We start from the raw sequence: 9,434 nt of genomic DNA, 5'->3' as shown, positions 1-9,434 counted from the left end.
CACACAATCCAGACAAAGGGGCAAGTGACGCTGGAATGTGAGTTAGCGGATGAGGATCAGGTGTGGATGGGAGATCTGGAGTTCTCCATCATGGACGGTCAATTGGCATACAACATCATCTTGGGGTGGCCTTTTATCTCAGAAGAGGCGGCTCTCATATCAATACGCCACTTGACGATGTACATCCCTACGGCCAAGGGAGGAGTAATGATCAAGGGGAATCAGAAAGTTGCTCAAGATACATACTCGGCATCCTTATCGATTCGCCCATAGTCTAAGGATGATGAAGAAGACGAGCTTGTTACAACGGCCCTTGGAGATACAGAAATGTTCCTCATTGTGGATGGTAAGCAGGTGCGGATCGCCAAAGGGCTAAGAGTTGAGATTAAGGATGATGTTATGAAAGTTCTCCTCGAGTCGGAAGACGTGTTCGCATGGAAAGATGAGATCCTCACAGGGGTCAGTCCAGATGTGATCACTCATAAACTCAATATCGCCGAAGACGCGGTCCCTGTAGCTAAGAAGAGAAGGAATCATGGTCCAAAGAGACAGAAAGTGATCGAGGAGGAGATATCTAAACTGAAGAAGGCAGAACCCATTGAGGAAGTTATTTATACGCAATGGCTGGCGAATGTGGTTGTTAAGCCCAAAATATACCTAAAATATCATCAATAATTACATCAATATTGCTACGAATTTATGCTATTTATAACTGTTTAGAAAGCTTTTACTCTCGAATATGTTTCTTTCTTGTAAGGTACATAAATATTTGGTAAAATCCAAATAGGAACGAAAAGAGCTTAAAAACAGAAGAAAAACCCTACAAAAGGAGTCGAAGACGACGAAAATTAATAACGCCAAGTCAAGGACGAGAACGAAAGCCGAAGAAGTGAAAAACGTTCCGTGCCGCGACCGCGGCCCCCAAATTCTCGGTCAGGACACGCATTCGTCAGCTTTTCCTTCCCTTCGTTTGAAGACCAACTGATGCTCCCCTATTCTCGGTAGAGAATTTAACATTCTCGGTACGAGCAGGAGTTTGTAGAGGCCTAGTTACACACTTTCGTTTTCGACGAAACGCGATCGTTCGGGTGGATAAAGACGTCCTTTCACAACGGACACGATCCTTCACAACGGACACGACACTTCAATCAAGACTCTTCAACATCTATAAATAAAGAGTTGATGGAGAGTTGAAGATATGTAGAAAAAAGAGATTAGTATAGAATTTATGCAGAAATTCCGAGTCAAGTGATTCAGAAGTTAGATTTCGATTCTGTAAAAAGCAATATGCTCTACACACATTGTTTATTCAATAATAACAAGTTTAGTAGCGTTTAGACATTGATCCAGTTTAGTTTTCATTTTGGTAGTAGACCGACCCAGTCTCTATTATGAAGATTCAACGAGAAGATTGAGTAGAGGATCCGCCCCTGAGCCTGACAAACTCTAACGAAACCCAAGGAAAGGATTGACAACCCGTTCACTTGCAATTCGTCGAATGTTTCCATGCTCCATGTTCTCTGTAAACTTGTATCAATTTATATTTCATCTAATAAAGTCCGTTCTATTCGATAGATTTTTATGCAGCACTTATGGTAACCAATCCACTAAAGTGACTGCTGGTGTTTTCATTAAAACGTATTTAATCCAAAATCTTTACAAGGAAACTTTGTTGAACACTTAGGCAAATTATTATCTCGAAAGAGTTTTAATTTGATTAAGGGAAACTATCCCGAAAGGGTTTTGTCATGTTCAAAGCCAATTAATTAGAGGTTCCGTCATTTATTTCATCTTTATAATTCGTACAAAGTTTAAAGTTGCTTAATGCAAATAAATACATTTGTTTACTTTTCTAAAAAGTACTAAACGTTCCTAACTTGCAAATTCATTCTTAAATCAGAATATTCTCTAACGTTTTCATAATCTAACCTAATTCTCATTCTAGCAATTTCAAAACCAAAACCGATTAAACGATTTTCCATATCATAAACCTAAAAGTAAATTTAACCGATTGTAAATAAGTTTTGTTAAAAAAACGTTCCCTGTGGGATCGATATCTTTTATTACCGTGCACTTGCGGAAATCGCTCAACAAGTTTTTGGCACCGTTGCCGGGGAACGCCAAAATTTTTGACAAAATTTTAAATTTTTCGTGTTTTATTACGAATCTAGGTTTATTCATACTTATTCAAACTTTTATATTTTATTTATTTTCAATTACTAACATATTTATTTTTCAAATTCTGTTTTGTAGGTAGTTTCGGTTCGTGCGAAATTTCAAGTTCATGCGCAGTTCTCGAAGTTCAGGCACGTCACCAGATCCTATTGACCCAGAAATTGAAAGAACTCTTAAAAAGAACAAGAAAGAAAAACAAAAACAAAAACAAAACCCCAATAAAAACTAGAATTACCGAGCCAGAAGTTATGGCCACACTTATGGATTACGCTAGGTCAGGAGTGGCCGGTGTAACAAACAGTATAGTTAGACCCCAAATTAATGCAAACCAATTTGAAATTAAGCCTGCGTTGCTTAATATGTTGCAAAATAACGTAACATTTTACGGGTTACCTAACGAAAATCCTAACACCCATTTGACAAATTTCTTAGAAATTTGTGACACTTTTAAAATACCGAATGTGACTGCAGAAGCAATCAATCTTCGCCTTTTTCCTTTTACTTTGAAGGATCGAGCCAAAGAATGGTTAACTTCTATGCCAGCCGCAACATTTGAGACTTGGGAGCAATTAGCCCAAGCGTTTTTATCAAAAAAATTTCCTTTAGCAAAAACCGCAAGAGTCATTAAAGAGTTAACATCTTTTTCTCAAAATGATAGTGAAAATCTTTATGAGGCTTGGGAACGTTTTAAAGAACTTCAACGTTTATGCCCACACCACCAATTGCCCGCCGAACTTTTAATGCAAACATTTTATAATGGACTAAATCCTACAACTAGAGGTTCATTGGACGCTATGTCTGGAGGGTTATTCATGAAGAAAACATATGCCCAAGCAAGAGAACTTTTGGAGGAAATGGCAATCAACAGCAGTATGTGGCCCGCGGAACATGGACACGTACCATTAGCGAAACCATCATCCTCAACTACTTCATCAGTTAAAGGTATAGTGAATCTTGATCCAGTAGCAATGTTGCAAGCCCAATTTTCTGCCTTATGGCACAAAATTGATAGGTTTATGGCACCATGTGATCCTAATGGTAAGCCAATCCAAACGGATGTAGATTATGAAGGGATGAGCGAAATTGAACAGGTAAATTTTGTCCAAGGGCAAAACCAAACTAATAACCCTTATTCCAATACATATAATCCTGGATGGAGAAATCATCCTAACTTTAATTGGAGAGATAATAATAATAATACTAATGCTAATCAAAATCGTACTGCTAATTATCAAAATCAATCAAGAGATATGATTAGCACTTTATCTTCTAAAATCGACAAATTTATTGATGCTATGAGCGAAAAAATAAGTAATCACGACGATGGTTTTAAACGGATCGAGAATAAATTCGATCAGCTTATTAAAAACCAATCATCTAGCATCCATAATTTGGAGATTCAAATTGGACAACTTGCTAAATCAATTCCATCCCGCAAAGAGGGAAGTCTCCCAAGCCATACGGAAGAAAATCTGAAAGAGCATGTTAAGGCTATCACTCTTCGTTCAGGGAAAAATTACTTAGGCCCGAAAATGCCCGGAAATTCGACCTTACCTGGAACTGATTTACCGAAGCCCAAAGAAGATACATTAAAACAAAAAGATGCACCAATTGACTCTAGTACAAAAAATTTTGTACCCAATCCACCTTTTTCACACAAAGTCCGCAATAAGGACTATGATAAACAACTTTTAACATTTTTAGACAAACTTAAGAATTTGCATATTAATTTAACGTTTATGGATGCGATTACGCAAATTCCCAATTATGGTAAATTCCTCAAAGATTTAATTTCAAAGAAAATCAGTTGGGAAGGAATTCATCCATTTCACTAACTGAAGATTGCAGTTCGATTGTGTCAAGCAATTTGCCCACTAAACTCAAAGATCCCGGATGTTTTACCATTCCGTGTAAATTGGGAGATATTGAATTTCCCAGTTGTCTCTGTGATTTAGGAGCAAGCATTAACTTGATGCCATTATCTATTTTTAATAAGTTAGGCTTAGAAGAAGACATCAAATGTACCAATATGGTTTTGCAATTAGCGGATCAAACCACTAAAAGACCATACGGTATAATTGAGGATGTTTTAGTTAAAGTTGACAAATTTATTTTTCCTACTGATTTCGTTATTTTAGATTTTGCTTATGACGTAAATTGTCCATTAATCTTTGGTAGACCGTTCATGAACACGGGACGTGCTCTAGTTGATGTGTCGGAAGGGAAAGTAGTTTTAAGAATAGGCGATGATAAGATTGAGTTTGATATGAATCAAGCGATGAAATATCCTATGGAGGATTTCGCTTGTATGAAGCTTGATTTAATTGAAGAATGTGTAAATGACATTATTCAAAAAGAAGAAATAATAGAACCTATAATGAGTGAGGAACTAGAAGATAAGGACCCAGAACCTTTGATTCGAGAAGATGGACCAGTTCCGCCTTCAATTATAGTTCCACCTAAATTAGAACTTAAAGAATTACCAAGTCATTTGAGGTACGCTTTCTTAGGCGAAGGCGATTCTCTACCTATAATTATCTCTAACAAATTAACACAAGTCCAAGAAGAGAAATTGAAAGAAGTTGTTAGAAATAGGATAGGAAGTATGGGTTGGCAAATTTCAGATTTAAAAGGTATTAATCTGAGCATTGTAATGCACAGAATTCACTTAGAAGAAGATAAGCCACCTAAAGCGGATAGGCAAAGACGCCTAAATCCGAATATGAAAGAAGTAGTAAAAAATGAGATTACTAAACTTCTGGACAATGGAATCATCTACCCTATCTCGGATAGTGAATGGATCAGTCCAATCCATTGTGTACCTAAAAAGGGAGGCATAACAGTTGTAAGGAATGAAGAAGGTGAATTAATACCTACACGAACCACCACTGGTTGGAGGGTTTGTATAGATTATAGAAATTTAAATAAAGCAACTAGGAAAGATCATTTTCCTCTTCATTTCATTGATCAAATGATCGAAAGGATAGCTGGTCATGCTTTCTACTGTTTTCTAGATGGTTACTCCGGATTCTTTCAAATATACATTTACCCGGATGACCAAGATAAAACAACCTTCACATGTCCTTACGGAACATTTGCATATAGAAGAATGCCCTTTGGTCTATGTAATGCACCTGCAACATTTCAACGTTGTATGACTGCGATTTTTAACGATTTCATTGAAGATATCATGGAAGTTTTTATGGACGATTTTTCAGTTTATGGAGATTCTTTTGATTCGTGCCTAGAAAACTTGGATAAAGTTTTGTCTAGGTGTGAAGAAACAAATTTGGTATTAAACTGGGAAAAATGTCATTTCATGGTTGACGAAGGAATTGTTTTAGGTCACAAAATATCTGAAAAAGGATTGGAAGTGGACAGAGCAAAAACTTCAGTAATAGAAAAATTACCCCCTCCAACTACTGTTAAAGGAGTAAGATCATTTTTAGGACATGCCGGTTTTTACAGAAGATTTATTAAGAATTTTTCTGTAATTTCCAAACCACTCACTAGTCTACTCATGAAAGATTCCACCTTTGATTTTAATGAAGATTGCATTAAAGCTTTCGAAACATTGAAAACAGCTTTAGTCAGTGCACCTATCATTGCTAAACCCGATTGGGATTTACCATTTGAAATTATGTGTGATGCAAGTGATTTAGCTGTCGGATGTGTTTTAGGACAAAGGAAGGATAAGAAACTTCATGTCATTTATTATGCAAGTCACACACTTTCCGGTGCACAATTAAACTACACCACAACTGAGAAAGAAATGTTAGCTGTAGTTTTTGCATGTGATAAGTTTAGGTCATACTTGTTAGGTTCAAAAGTTATTATTTACACTGATCATGCAGCATTAAGATATTTATTTGCTAAAAAGGATGCAAAACCACGTCTAATTAGATGGGTTTTATTGTTACAAGAATTTGATATAGAAATAAAAGACAAAAAGGGAGTAGAAAACCTTGTCGCCCATCATCTATCAAGACTTGAAGATGAGAACGGTCCTATACGTGAAACTAACGGTATACGAGATGATTTCCCTGATGAACATCTCTATCAAATGAAAAGCGTCATGTCACCATGGTATGCAGATATTGCTAATTATCTTGCAGCCAATATTGTTCCGGAAGGATTAAATTTCCAACAAAAGAAGAAATTTTTCTTCGACATTAAACAGTATTTTTGGGAAGATCATTTTTTGTTCAAGACTTGTGGTGACGGGATAATTAGGAGATGCGTTGGTGAAAATGAATATGAATCCATAATGTCGGAATGCCATTCTAGCTCTTATGGAGGACATAATGGAGCTACCAAAACAGCAGCTAGAATATTTGAATGTGGTTTCTTTTGGCCTACGATGTTTAAAGACGTCCGTTCATTTATTACTCGTTGTGATAAGTGCCAAAGAACAGGAAATCTAGGAAGGAAAGATGAGATGCCCCTCACAACCATATTAGAAGTTGAAGTCTTCGATATGTGGGGAATAGATTTCATGGGACCTTTTCCCCCTTCTTTTGGTAAAACTTACATATTAGTTGTCGTTGATTATGTTTCAAAGTGGGTTGAAGCAATTGCAACCCCGACGAGCGATTCTAAAGTTGTCGTTAATTTTCTTGACGATATATTTTGTAGATTTGGTTGTCCAAGAGTCATCGTTAGTGATGGTGGTACTCATTATATAAACCGAAGTTTTGAAATGCTTATGAAAAAATATGGAGTACGCCACCGCGTATCAACGCCATACCATCCTCAGTCAAATGGTCAGGCGGAGATATCAAATAGAGAACTCAAATGGATTCTAGAGAAAACAGTTTCATCCTCAAGAAAAGATTGGTCTTGTAAACTAAATAATGCGTTATGGGCATACCGTACTGCGTTTAAAACACCAATAGGAATGACTCCATACCGCTTAGTGTATGGGAAGGCATGTCATTTGCCAGTCGAATTAGAACATAAAGCCTATTGGGCTATTAGAGAACTTAACTTTGATTTACGACAAGCAGGTAAGAAACATTTGCTCGACTTAAATGAGTTAGATGAGTTGCGCCATCTATCTTACGAAAATGCAAAGATTTATAAAGAAAAAGTGAAAAAATGGCACGATGTCAAAATTAAAGTCAAACACTTTAATGTTGGGGATAAAGTGCTGTTATTTAATTCACGACTTCGTTTATTTCCAGGAAAACTTAAGTCCAGATGGATAGGACTATATTTAGTCGTCAAAACATTCGATTATGGTTCTTTAGAACTGGAAGGTCCTAACGGAATTCGTTTCAAAGTTAATGGTAATCGATGTAAAATCTATTACGAAAATATTTCACAAATAGAAATTCTGTTCGTAACAAGATTTTCTGACGTATAAATCACTCAGTTTTTCGTTCACAGTTTATTTTGTTTTATTTCTTTTTATATTTTTGTTCATTTTATTTTATTTTATTTTATTTTATTTTTTTTCCAAATGCCAATTTTTGTGATTAGATAACTTTATGTTATGATTTATATGCATAAAATATGTTTATTTCATAATTTTAGATTTGATTTTAGGAATTTAGAGTGAAATTGAAGTCTCAGGCAATTCTCTGCCGAGAATTCTACTTTTCAGATTTGTCTAAATAGGTTAGATTTTCTCTGAACTTACCGAGAATAATAAATTCTCTACCGTGAATCAGGACATGGCTTACGACGCTTGATTTCCGTAAGGAAATCAGCGGGTCGCGACCGCGAATTCAGAATTCTCGGTCGCGCAATTCCTGCACCTTTAAGTCTGAAACATCCTAACCCTTTCGACAAACCTCTTGACAAATGAAACCTTAAGTTTCTTCGTTCCCGAGAGGTGTAATTTTATACCTTTTCATGATTAAAACAACACTATTTTCATCTAAAACTCTTATAAATTAGTCCTAGAGGATTCAAGTTCTGTTACAATTCTTTTCATCTTTATCAGACCTCTGATTTCTTCAAAACATCATTTTTCATTTAGTAACAAAAACTTTGTTTCCTTCAAACCAGCACCATGCCTACCAAATACAAACCTTCAAGGCACAATGCTGCCTCAAGCAACAAACGCCCAGACTTATCCAAGCGATATGGGGCGCCCTTTCCTATCTTCAATCACGATGAAGGTAGGCGTTATTGGAATCTCCGTTACAAATTCTTCACCGGAATGTTGTATATGGATGAATTTCTTAACAGCCAACTAGGCATTACTGATGACATGAGCCGCTATATGGAACGCCTAGGGTGGACAAAATTTGCCCAAATGCGATTTCCAATAATAGGCGACTGGATACTCGAATTCTTCTGTACCGTGCGTTTCACTAACAAACGCCGAGTACGTCTCAGTTTTCGTCGAGAAGGCGAAATCTTTACTTTCGGTTATCCCGAGTTGCATGCTTGGTTTGGTTTTCCCCCGAGGGATACTATCAAACGTCATCCTGGACGAGACATGACATCCTCGGACATTTGGAGAATGCTCACTGGATTCTGGCGATTCAATTCAAAACTCGCCTATAATCACTCTTTTCGCTCCAACTCCATGCTATATCTGCACAAATTCATGTGTCACAGTTTATTCGGTCGCACATTCAGTAGTGTGGTCCGTGACATAGATCTTTATGTCCTTGGAGATATATTCCAGGAAAATGCAGTAGATTCTTCAAATATTCTGATGGAGGGTCTTGTCGCCGATTCTCGATCCAATGATAAGAAGATTGGGTTCGGCAATATAATCTGTGGAATAATTCTTGGTACAAAGGGTACCATTGATGTTCCCTGGAGTGATGATGAATTCTTCCCGATAATTGACTATGAATTTCTCGAGCACGAAGGACTTGTAAAACGTGTCTTTCGAGCAGGGCCTCACTTTCTGTCTGCACCGGAATGTGAAACTTTCGTGCAGTTTCAAATTGATCGTATTAAGGCCAGAAATATCCCGCTTGATAGGGATGAGTATATAGAATAGTTTAGGTTTATAGTTATTTTTCTTTTTGTGCATATTTTGTGTGTTTTTGTATTATTTGGTTTCATTCTTTGTTTTTTTTAATTTTTGCTTTATTCAATAAAAGTTCTATTTCATTTTAGTTCATTTATTAATTTTACAAAGGTTAGATATATGTTTGATCCCATTTCTTATATAATCATGGTTAAATCTATATAAAATCTATAATATTGAACAATCATGGTTTTCTTGATTAAAACATATATTCACACTTAATCCAATTTTCACAAACTTCATTCATTGAGTTTAAAACATTAAT

General features: G+C 36.3%; 1 non-coding gene across 1 annotated transcript; it reads right to left on the bottom strand.

Annotated features, from left to right (window-relative positions):
* Positions 1–2,792: 2,792 nt before the first annotated feature.
* LOC136215923 (small nucleolar RNA R71) lies at positions 2,793–2,899 on the bottom strand. The gene has a single exon (XR_010682925.1). It is a non-coding gene; the product is annotated as a small nucleolar RNA R71 (small nucleolar RNA).
* Between the last annotated feature and the right edge of the window lie 6,535 nt (positions 2,900–9,434).

Source organism: Euphorbia lathyris, chromosome 1 (genome assembly GCF_963576675.1).
Source record: "Euphorbia lathyris chromosome 1, ddEupLath1.1, whole genome shotgun sequence".
Taxonomy (NCBI): domain Eukaryota; kingdom Viridiplantae; phylum Streptophyta; class Magnoliopsida; order Malpighiales; family Euphorbiaceae; genus Euphorbia; species Euphorbia lathyris.
The sequence above is the reverse complement of the archived record's forward strand: the minus strand, read 5'-3'. Positions and strand labels throughout refer to the sequence as shown.